Below are 12,491 nucleotides of genomic sequence, written 5' to 3'. Positions count from 1 at the left end.
TGTTTCTGCTATCCCATTCCAAAAAATCAGTTTAACTGTTCAGTAGTTCAATGTTACCCACTTCCTATTGTATTAGCATTGATCATGAAGAAGTTGTGCTGATTGCAAATCAATAGAATAACTCACCTTTACTGTTTCTCTTCCATATGCAGCATAAGCTTTTGCACTAGCTATTTTATCTTCTATATGATTCTGTTTTCAGTATTATATTCACTGTGTTATCTTATATTAATTTGTGTGGTGTCAGAGGTGTTATTTGTGCCTATATAGAGGTGGGACATTCATTATTGCTGTTCATTCATGGGATGTGGACATGGCTAGCTGGGCCAGCATTCTTTGCCCATTCCTAGTTGCCCTTGAGAAAGTGATGGTGAGCTGCCTTCTTGAACCACCGCAGCCCACCTAATGTGGATTGACTCACAATGCCCTTAGGGAGTGAATTTCAGGATTTTGGCCCAGCGACACTGAAGGAACAGTGATATACTTCCAAATCAGGACGGTGAATGGTTTGGAGGGGAACATACTGGTGGTGGTGTTCCCATGTATCTGCTGCTGTTGTCCTTCGAAATTGAAATGGTTGTGGGCTTGGAAGATGCTGTCTAAGGATCTTTGATGAATTTCTGCAGTGCATCTTGTACACACTGCTGTTACTAAGCATCAGTAGTAGAGGGAGTGGACGCTTGTGGATGTGGTGCCAATAAAATGGGCTGTTTAGACCTGGATTGTGTCAACCTTCTTGAGTGTTGTTAGATCTGTACCCATTTAGGCAAATGGGGATTACTCCATCATGACCTTTTCCTTGTAGATATGAACAGACTTGGAGAAAAGAAGTCAGTTCCTTGTCACTGATCTGCACTTGTAAGCAGTGTATTTATGTGACAGGTCCAGTTGAATTTCTGGTCAATGTAACCCCAAGTATGTTGATAGTGGTGGCTTCTGGTCAATGGTAAAACCATTGAATGTCAAGGCATAGTGCTTAGATTGTCTCTTATTAGAGATGCTCATTGCCTGACACTTGTTTAGTGTATGTGTCACTTACCACTTGTCAGCCCAAGCCTGGATATTGTCCTGACCTTATCACATTTGAAAATGAACTGCTTCAGTACTTGAGGAGTTGCAGATGATGCTAAACATTGTGCAATCATTGGAAAATATGCCTGCTTCTGTCCTTACTGTAGAGGGTAAGAACTCCTGAAGCAGCTGAAGATGGTTGGGCCTAGGACACTGCCCTGTGGAACTCCTGAAAAGCTGAGATGACTGACTTCCAACGACCACAACCATCTTCCTATGTGCCTGGTATGACTCCAGCCAGCAGAGAATTTGCCCCAGTACCTATTGATTCCAATTATGCTAGGGCTCCTTGGTGCTACTCTCAGTCAAATGCATCCTTGATGTCAAAGGCTGCCACTCAGCAGCTGGAATTCAACTGTTTTGCCCATGTTAAAATCAAGGCTGTAATGAGGTTAGGAGCTGGGTGGCCCTGGCGGAACCCAAACTGGACAGCATTGAGCAAGATGTTGCTGAACAGGTGCTGCTTAACAGCACCGTTGGTGACACCTTCCATCACATTATTGTTGCAACTGTTCTGGAAAAGCTTGGCTCGTAGAGCAGCAGGTTCTCAAGCACAAGTCCTCACTAATGCTGCTGGAATGTTATCAGGATCCATATGCTTTGCAGTGTACAGTGTATTCAACAGTTTTCTGATAACCCATGCAGTGAACTGAAATAGCTGAAGGCTGGAATCTGTCATGTCGGGTCCACTGAAGGAGGCTGAGAAGGATAATCCATTTGGCTGTTTGGGCTGAAGATTTACAGAAATGCTTCATCCTTGTCTTTTTTACTGATAGGTTGGGCTTTTCCATCATTGAGGATGGGGAAATTTGTGGAGACTCCTCCTCCAGTGAGTTTATTTAATTACCCATCACTATTCATGACTGGATGTGGCGGGGCTGTAGACCTTGGATCTGACTCACTCATTGTGGAATCATTTAGCTATGTCTATAACTGACTGTTTATGCTTGTTTGGTTTGCAAGTAGTCCTGTTTGGTGGCTTCACCAGGTTGAAATCTCATTTTTATGTGTACCTGGTGCTGCACCTAACACGCCTTCCTGCCATCTCCGTTGATCTCCTGGTTTGATGTTGATAGTTGAATGGGGAATATGCCAGGCTATCAAGTTGCAGATTGTGCTGGAGTAGTATTCTTCTTCTGTTGATGACCCAGTGTCCCATGGATGTCCAGTCTTGAGTTGCTAGAAATCTGCCCCATTTAGAACAGTGATAGGGCCACACAACAAAATGGAGGTTTTTCACATTGTAAAGGGACTTTGTCTCCACAAGAACTGTGCAGTTGTCACTCGAACTGATACTGTTGTGGGCAGATGCATCTGTGGTTGGCATATTAGGAAGGATGAGGTCAAGTAAGCTTTTCCTTCTTGGTGGTTCCCTCACTTGCTGCAGGCCCAGGCTAGCAGCTATGCCCTTTAGGACCTAACCACCTTGATGAGTAATGCTGCTGCAAGCCAAATTTAATGGTGTACATTGCAATTCTTCCACCAAAGTATATTTTACACCTTTGCCAACTTCACTGCTTCCTCCAAGTGAGCACTGATACATCTGCCAGGGAGGACAGGAGGTTTCCTTGCGCAAGCTTAACCTAAAGCCATGAGAATTCATGGGGTCTGGAGTCAATGTTGAGGACTGCCTGGGCATCTCCTTTCTGACTGTATTTAATGGCTTGCCAAACGTTCAAATTGCAAAAGTGCAAAAGCAGCCAAATTGTTTGGTATTACTTTGATCCTAAATTAGCAACGCACTTTTTTGAGATTGGGAATGGGAAATGGCCACTGAATCCAAAAGGCTTCAATTTTATCCATCATGCCTCACCCACATCATTTGGTCATAGTCTCAAAAAACCAGATTGAATCTGCTGAGAATATTTTTCATCAAAGCATGATGAAGACAAATTACTTGCAGAAGCCATTAGAGGGCAGGATTGCAACACCAATTCAAATGAGCAACAAAATAGTTCTCACCAGAATTTTTCAACAACCATTTTAGTGCATTTCTCCAAACCATTAAGGAAATATTCAAAATAGACTTCAAAAGGCCTATATCCATTTTTATCTTTTGCATTTTTAGATTAGATATTTGTCTAGTGGTCAAATCACATACCCACTGCCGAATTTCCAAGGGATTCACGTACAATCATTTCTAACCATTTTCCTGTGGACTGCCTGAGTCAGTCACATTGAGTCATATGTTTGAAAGCCACTTTGATCAATTCAAGTCCAAAATGGAGGCTTGAGTGTGCTGGTCATGGAGTTTTCTATCTTTAATCGAAATCAGCACGTTGTCACACAGTCATGGGGATGTACACATCATCCGTGCTGATCAGATAGCGTAAAATAATCTAGTCCCATTTGCCAGCATTTGGCCCAAATCCCACTAATTGCTATTCACTTCCTATTCATATACCCATCCAGATACCTTTCAAATCTTGTAATTGTCGCAGTGTCCACCACTTCTGCAACTCATTCTGGACACACATCACCCTCTGTGTGAAAACGTTGCTCCTGAGGTTCATTTTAAATCTTTCCCATCTCACCTAAACCTATTCCCTCCAGTTTTGCACTCCCCTATCCTAAGAAAAAGGTCTTGGCTATTCATCCTATTAATGCCGCTAATGGCCCAGAGCTAAACTGTCAACTTAATCTCCAAGAGTAATGCTCCACAGTGAGAGCGCAGATTTATATTTTACTTTCATTTGTCATTTCAGATCTCTGTGGTGATTGACCAGTTCAATTCATATTCATCATCACTGCCTCTAATTTCCGAGGTCATACAGCTTCCTGATTTGTACATTTGTGTTAGCAATTCTTGTCAAAATCCTGGAATTCCCTCCCTTTCAGCACAATGGGTAAACTTACACGACATGTGCTACAATGGTACAAGTTGGTGATCCACCATCACTTCATCAAAGGCCAACCAAGGATGGAGAATAAACGTGAGCTTTGTCCTCATCCCGAAAATGAAATTTTAGATAAGCAAGCTGAATTTTGTTGGTGCACAGTGACTGCAAACAGACCTGTGAGTAAAAGTGAGAATATGTTATAGAACATAGAACATTACTGCACAGAACAGGCCCTTCGGCCCTCGACATTGTGCCGACCTGTCATACCGATCTCAAATCCATCTAACCTATACTATTCCATGTACGTCCATATGCTTGCCCAATGACGACTTAAACGTACTTAGAGTTGGCGAATCTACTACCGTTGCAGGCAAAGCGTTCCAGTCCCTTACTACTCTCTGAGTAAAGAAACTACCTCTGACATCTGTCCTATATCTTTCACCCCTCAATTTAAAGCTATGCCCCTTCATGCGCGCCGTCACCATCCTAGGAAAAAGGCTCTCCCTATCCACCCTATCTAACCCTCTGATTATCTTATGTGCCTCAATTAAGACACCTCTCAACCTTCTTCTCTCTAACGGAAACAGCCTCAAGTCCCTCAGCCTTTCCTCGTAAGACCTTCCCTCCATACCAGGCAACATCCTAGTAAATCTCCTCTGCACCCTTTCCAAAACTTCCACATCCTTCTTATAATGTGGTGACCAGAACTGTACACAATACTCCAAGTGTGGCCGCGCCAGAGTTTTGTACAGTTTCACCATAACCTCTTGGTTGTGGAACTCGATCCCTCTATTAATAAAAGCTAAAACACTGTATGCCTTCTTAACAGCCCTGTCAACCTGGGTGGCAACTTTCAAGGATCTGTGTACATGGACACTGAGATCTCTCTGCTCATCTACACTAACAAGAATCTTACCATTAGCCCAATACTTTGCCTTCTGGTTACTCCTACCAAAGTGCATCACCTCACACTTGTCCACATTAAACTCCATTTGCCACCTCTCAGCCCAGCTCTGCAGCTTATCTATGTCTCTCTGCAACCTACAACACCCTTCGTCACTCTCCACAACTCCACCGATCTTAGTGTTGTCTGCAAATTTACTAACCCATCCTTCTACGCCCTCATCCAGGTCATTTATAAAAATGACAAACAGCAGTGGACCCAACACCCACCATTGCAGTACGCCACTAGTAACTGGTCTCCAGGATGAACATTTCCCATCAACTACCACCCTCTGTCTTCTTTCAGCAAGCCAATTCCCGATCCAAACTGCTATATCTCCCACAATTCCATTCCTCTGCATTTTGTACAATAGCCTATTGTGGGGAACCTTATCAAACGCCTTGCTGAAATCCATATACACCACATCACCCGGTTTACTCTCATCTACCTGTTTGGTCACCTTCTCAAAGAACTCAATAAGGTTTGTGAGGCACGACTTTCCCTTCACAAAACCGTGCTGACTATCCCTAATCAATTTATTCTTTTCTGGATGATTATAAACCCTATCCCTTATAACCTTTTCCAACACTTTACCAACAACTGAGGTAAGGCTCACTGGTCTATAATTACCAGGGTTGTCTCTACTCCCCTTCTTGAACAGGGGAGCCACATTTGCTGTCCTCCAGTCGTCTGGCACTATTCCTGTAGATAATGATGAGTTAAAGATCAATGCCAAAGGCTTGGCAATCTCCTCCCTGGCTTCCCAGAGGATCCGAGGATAAATCCCATCCGGCCCAAGGGACTTATCTATCTTCACCCTCTGTAGGATTTCTAATACCTCTTCCTTGTGAACTTCAATCCTACCTAGTCTAGTAGCCTGTATCTCAGTATTCTCCTCGACAACATTGTCGTTTTCTGGGATGAATACTGTTGAAAAATGTTCATTTAGTGCTTTCCCTGTCTCCTCTGACTCCACACACAACTTCCCACTACTATCCTTGATTGGGCCTAACCTTACTTTCGTCATTCTTTTATTCCTTAAATACCTATAGAAAGCCTCAGGGTTTACCCTGATCCTATCCACCAACAACTTCTCATGTCTCCTCCTGGCTCTTCTGAGCTCTCTCTTTAAGTCTTTCCTGGCTACCTTGTAACCCTCAAGTGCCCTAACTGAGCCTCCACATCTCATCCTAATATAAGCCTTCTTCTTCCTCTTGACCGGAGATTCCACCTCCTTCGTAACCCATGGCTCCCGCACTCTACAGGTTCCTCCCTGCCTGACAGGTACATACTTATCAAGGACACACAGGAGCTTTTCCTTGAATATTTATCCCAGGTATTTGTGTAGCAAACCTTCGCTGAGCTTCTCCAATGCATTCACATCCTATGTGAATCATGCATTAGGACATCCATATCTATCTCACCATCTACCACCATCCCTGAGAAACCACCCGCAACCCACCTCAACCCCAGAAAAAGGATAAAAATTGCAGCTGGTTTGGGCACAGTTATGTATAAACTTCAATTTGCCAATCATGGCTTTCATTGATTTAAAAGAGTATGAATCAAATCAATTTCACCTGTCCAGACTTGAAAACCTATTAACAGGACTTTGTAAAAGACTGTCTGTAATTTTAAGCACTTCTCACCACCATAACTTTTTCCTTTCTCATTCATTGGCATAATCATTCACAAAACCATCCTGAGGTGACAAGCTTGATTTCAACACAGTGTTTGGCAGAGTTGAAGTGTAGGATGAACAGAACAGCTCAGAAGTACGGTTTAGCTGAGGTTTTTCCATCACTCTGTTGTTACAGTGCATAAAGAGGCTACATGGCCCACCCTGTCTGCATCAGCTCTCGTAATAAACAATTCACTTGGTACTGGTTCCCAGCCTTCTCCCTGTAACCCCACATGGTTATTCTTTTTCACATTTATACCCTAATTCCATTCTGGATGCTTCAAACAAAGCTGCCTACTCCACAATCTTAGTTATTTATTCCAGAATTTAGACATTTGCTGTATAAAAATGATTTCCTTACGTCATTTTTGCTTATTTTACCAATTACTTTTCATTGTCAATCCCTTTACCAATAGAAACAGCCCTTCATGGTTTTGAAGTCCTAAACTTCTGATGAAGAGTCCAGACCCGAAACGTCAACTTTCCTGCTCCCTTGATGCTGTCTCACCCGCTGTGCTCCTCTACCTCCACATTTTATCGACTCTGACTTCCAGCATCTGCAGTCCTCTCTATCTCTAAATTCCCCAATCTATTCTCATAATTGATCTCTATATGATGCTTCACATCCTTCCTAAAGTGCAGTGCCCACATCTAAGCACAATACTCCAGGTGAGGCTGAACTAGTGTATTTTAAGTTCAGCACAACCTCTTTGACTTCTCTTCCCCATTAATAAAAATAGGATTGTGTATACTTTATTAAGCCTGCTCTCAACCTACCCTGCCACTTTTAATGACTTATGCATTTGCACACCCTTGACTCCATTTTGTACTCAAAGTGAATTTGGCTGCATTTGGCCTACCATATCTGGAACACCACACACAGTGCCGGTCTCCATACTTTTGCAAGGATGTGAATGTACTGGAGCAATTCAGAGAAGGATTTGCTGGAATAATAGCTGGAATGAATGGCTAGGCCTATACCCTTTGTACTTTAGGAAGAGCCAGAGATTACTTAATTGAAACATTTTTTTCTCTCAAGAGAATCGTTAAATACAAATACATTTGGTTGCATTGAACTTCATCTGCCACTTGTCTACCGATTCCAATGTTGCTTATTTCCCTGTGAAGTTCCATACTATTCATTTATCATTTTACAATGTTTCCATTGTTTGCCTACAATTGTTACGTTGAGTCATTTCCTTTAGTACACAGAATAAGCTATTTAAACATTGACTTCATTCAATTGTAAATAAATGTAGAGTAAATTCCACTTATCACTATTAGTACTCTTAATGTAGAAGAATTAATGGGAATTGAAATCAGTCTACAGATCTAATCATTCATGTATGCCAAAAATGAGCTTGTCTGCACCTCTAAGGAAAGTACAGGCATGATGCAATTGAGAGTTTTAATACAAATTATCATAATAAATTATATTGCCATAAAAATCATCACTGCATCAGGAATGGATTGAAAGTGACAGTCATCAGTAGAACATTGTCATTTCAAAAAAGAGCTAATTTGCACTTTGAGGCAGACAGTAACATTTTGAAATTTGTTTCTCTGACTTAAATGCTGCTTTCACTTTCTGGTATTTGCCCACAGTTTGTTTTTACTGAGTCATTTTGAATAGTTTCCTGGAAACCAAACCATGCTAACCAAACTATGCCAGCTCTCTTGGAAGAAACCTTCACTTAAACATAAGTTTGGAGTCAAAGCGCTGGCTCAGGACTCTTTAGTTACTGAAAATTAATGTCGTCCAAAGAGTCAACAATGTTGTACATTTGCTTTTTTTTGGTTCTTAAGATGGAGAAAAGGCAAAAAGTAAACAGGAGAAAGATCCTGCACAAACATCATTTCCATAATAGAAACAAAAACTCACAAAATGGATCTTGAATGTAGATAAAGATATTACAAGATTTTGCCAGTGACAGCCTGTCATCAGCTATAAATTTATAATCCGACAATGGCAAAAGATGAAATTTCCACAAAGTACAGGAACATTATGCGTCTGCCTGTTAGAGCCAATAAAAATCTGTATCATTATTAATACTGGATTCAATCCAATGACCTCAAAGAAGTAAAGGATTTCTGTATTTGTGAGATAAAGATTATTCAGACAGACTTTGATGCTTTCCAGAAATGAAGCAGAGCTTTAGATTTGATGTAGCTTAATGGGTAAGAGTTTGCCAGTTAAGAGCTCTGAGATAACTAAGGGTAGGTCTTCTAGTTCCTACTCCCATAAAATTCCAAACTCATTGTCTCATTGCCGCAGCTAACAGTACACTGGCTAAATTTAATGCGTGTGATACCATTATACTATAATAAATACTATTCCAGGTATACATCATTCTTTGCATGTAAGAGTGCTTCCTAACATTGGTCCTAAACCTGCCTCTTAATGGATAAGTGATGCTCATAAATGCATAAAAATATCCACATTGGACCATTAAGTGTTGAAAAATCATGCATCTTATAATCTAACGTCATGTAAAATCATTTGAAAACATCCTGCAACAGAATAGATGGCATTGATTAAATCTGAATGAATATTTTTGCAAATGGAACACACGACAGCCTTTACAATGATCGATTAAAAATGGTTTTAATTACAACTAATTAGTATGACAGACTCTCAAGTGAAACTGCATAATTTTGTATTTCATTGTTTAAAGACAATAAACTGAGTGCAATTTTAATCAGACTGATAGGATCTGGATCTGAGTTAATTCAGAACATACAAATACAGGCACTTTAGTGCAAGAAATCACTGTGTGATTTAGAACACAGAACTGGGGCCTGGATGAGTAAGAGAGTGTGAGTTTGATCAAAATGCTGGGAATTGAGTGAGTGTGTGAGTTATGTGAAGGGAGGAAGCAGGTGCTCCATTTCATTTTTCTGCCGTTTTCCCCCTATAGGAATTAGTTCCTTTTTACTACATGGGAAGTAGATAGCTTTGGTGAGTATCTAGTAAGTGGCTAAAGTGTCTTCTGTTCCTCATGTTTAAAATAATACAGGAAATGGTGTTAATGTTAATAAATGAATGACAAAAGGGAATAAATAATTGAATGAAATAATCAGGTAGTTACTTAAGAATAGCAAGGTATGATATGTCTTGGTTGCATCATACAGAAACTCTCGGGTGCCAGTGCAATCTAGGGCAAACATTGTTATGGATCAGACAACATTCCCTCAAAATATTTTAAGAAGGGGGCCTAGACCCTAACTTTTTCTTATTTCAAAGGCAAATATAAAATCTTTGCTCCAGACGCAATGCAACTGGTCAAACTACTCAATGTTAAGCAAAACATAATTTATTTAAACACTATATTTAAAATACAACCAGAGAAAAAGGAATTTAGAATAACAAATCCATTGGCAAACATAACAGAATATTAGATAAAATAACTATTACTAATTAACTGCTCTGATATAATAACATCCCAGGAACACACCAGTTGGCCAAAAGGCAAGTTCAGACACAGATTCTCCCATCCAAGAGGTGAAAAACATCAAGACAGACTTCAGAAACAGGAGCTGCAGGAGATATTCGCTGATGCCGCTGAAAAAAAACAAACCCCAGAAATCTGGGTCGAAGAGCATTGACAACAGTTGCAGTTCAGGAAACCAGGATGTAGAAATGGCTATAAATGATGATGACAATCAGTCACTTGTGAGAATTGTGTACAAACCCTTTAACAGTAGCTAACACGATAAAGTAATAGTTTTGCAAAAATGAGCGGCCTGTTAGACTGGATAGAATATAAAAAGCAGCAGAGAATAGTTAAAAGATTAATGAGAAGGAAAAATTTAGAGTACAAGAGAAATCTAACTAGAGAAGTAAAAATCAGACAGTGAGTTTTCATATATATTTTAAAAAGAAAAGAATTAATGACATGGGCCTTGATCCTATGGAAAGTGAGTTTGGGAATTAATAATGGAAAATAAGGAGCAGTCAGATGAGTTGAGCAGATATTTTGCATCAAGCATTACAACTGAAGTTCCAGGTAATGTTCCAGGCATAGCTGATATGATGAAATCGAAGAGGGGGAAGAACTCAGGAACATTATTAACTTCAGGGAAGTGCTAGCTCTTCAGGAAGGGAAGTTATTTCAGTTTTTATTTAGTAACTATCACCAAATTGATTCTACCTCTGGCAGAGATGGGAATGCAATATCTGATGCTCCGTCTTGGGACCTTCTTCTCAATCCCAATATGAAAGATGTTGTGGTTCTAACAGTAAAATTGTTCCCAAAATGAGTAGTTTTACTTCAAGTTGTAAAGTGCAGAGAGCAAGCAAAACTGATTGGGAGAAGATTGTAAAAGGAAAACACAGCTGTATCCATGCCATTTTTGCAATTGTATTTCCTATCTTTTAATACTGTTAATTAAAATAGCTTGCAGAAATAATCTGTTGGAAAATACAGTAGCAGGCCAAGTTTTAACATGGACTTTACTTTCACAACAACCAAAGTGAAAGACATCTGAGAATGTTCTTTCAAACAGAAATGAGACCTCCCTGGAAAATATGATCAATTTCCTATTGCACATTATAGGATTTGGCTGACTCATTCATGAATCATTATGAGCTCTTCTTTAATAATCCAAGCGCTAACACTTGACTCTTTTGCTTTGGATGTAAAACACAAATTCCAATGTTGTTTATATTTATTAAACAGGGATCATATCAGAAAAAGGGAGAGATAATTCCTGTAAAAGTGCTTCGTAGAAAGTGAAGAAGTTTGCTACATCATCAGCAGCTTAGCACTTCACTATCCCATATTTGGTTTTCAGAATATTACCAGAACTTATTTCTAGGAACTCCTGTTCAAATACTATATGTCCCCATATATGAATGAAGGGAATGCACTTCTCACATCATTGAAAATGCACTTCAGCATGAATTAATTGACAGCATCTGTTTGTGGCAGAAAACAAGAGTGAGACAATGCCATGTAGTGTCATTGAATCAGAAATATACTTGTATTGAAGGAGGCTATTTGTCCCATACTTTTCCAATTGCTCTTTCTTTCAATAGGGCCTATCCATGCAACTGTCTTTCCCTCATTTAAGCGCCAGGAATGAATTGTTGTATCTGGATTGATCAAGGTAATGCACTATCTAAAGCATATGGTGTTTTGGCTTTCATTAACAGGGGGATTGAGTTTAAGAGTCGTGAGATCTTGTTAGAACATAGAACATAGAACATAGAACAGTACAGCACAGAACAGGCCCTTCAGCCCACAATGTTGTGCCGACCATTGATCCTCATGTATGCACCCTCAAATTTCTGTGACCATATACATGTCCAGCAGTCTCTTAAATGACCCCAATGACCTTGCTTCCACAACTGCTGCTGGCAACGCATTCCATGCTCTCACAACTCTCTGCGTAAAGAACCTGCCTCTGACATCCCCTCTATACTTTCCACCAACCAGCTTAAAACTATGACCCCTCGTGCTAGCCATTTCTGCCCTGGGAAATAGTCTCTGGCTATCAACTCTATCTATGCCTCTCATTATCTTGTATACCTCAATTAGGTCCCCTCTCCTCCTCCTTTTCTCCAATGAAAAGAGACCGAGCTCAGTCAACCTCTCTTCATAAGATAAGCCCTCCAGTCCAGGCAGCATCCTGGTAAACCTCCTCTGAACCCTCTCCAAAGCATCCACATCTTTCCTATAATAGGGCGCCCAGAACTGGACGCAGTATTCCAAGTTGTTGCAGCTCTATAAAACTTTGGTTAGACCGCACTTGGAATACTGCGTCCAGTTCTGGTCGCCCTATTATAGGAAAGATGTGGATGTTTTGGAGAGGGTTCAGAGGAGGTTTACCAGGATGCTGCCTGGACTGGAGGGCTTATCTTATGAAGAGAGGTTGACTGAGCTCTGTCTCTTTTCTTTGGAGAAAAGGAGGAGGAAAGGGGATCTAATTGAGGTATACAAGATAATGAGATGCA

The sequence above is a fragment of the Stegostoma tigrinum genome, chromosome 2 (genome assembly GCF_030684315.1).
Source record: "Stegostoma tigrinum isolate sSteTig4 chromosome 2, sSteTig4.hap1, whole genome shotgun sequence".
NCBI classification, from domain to species: Eukaryota; Metazoa; Chordata; class Chondrichthyes; order Orectolobiformes; family Stegostomatidae; genus Stegostoma; species Stegostoma tigrinum.
The sequence above is the reverse complement of the archived record's forward strand: the minus strand, read 5'-3'. Positions refer to the sequence as shown.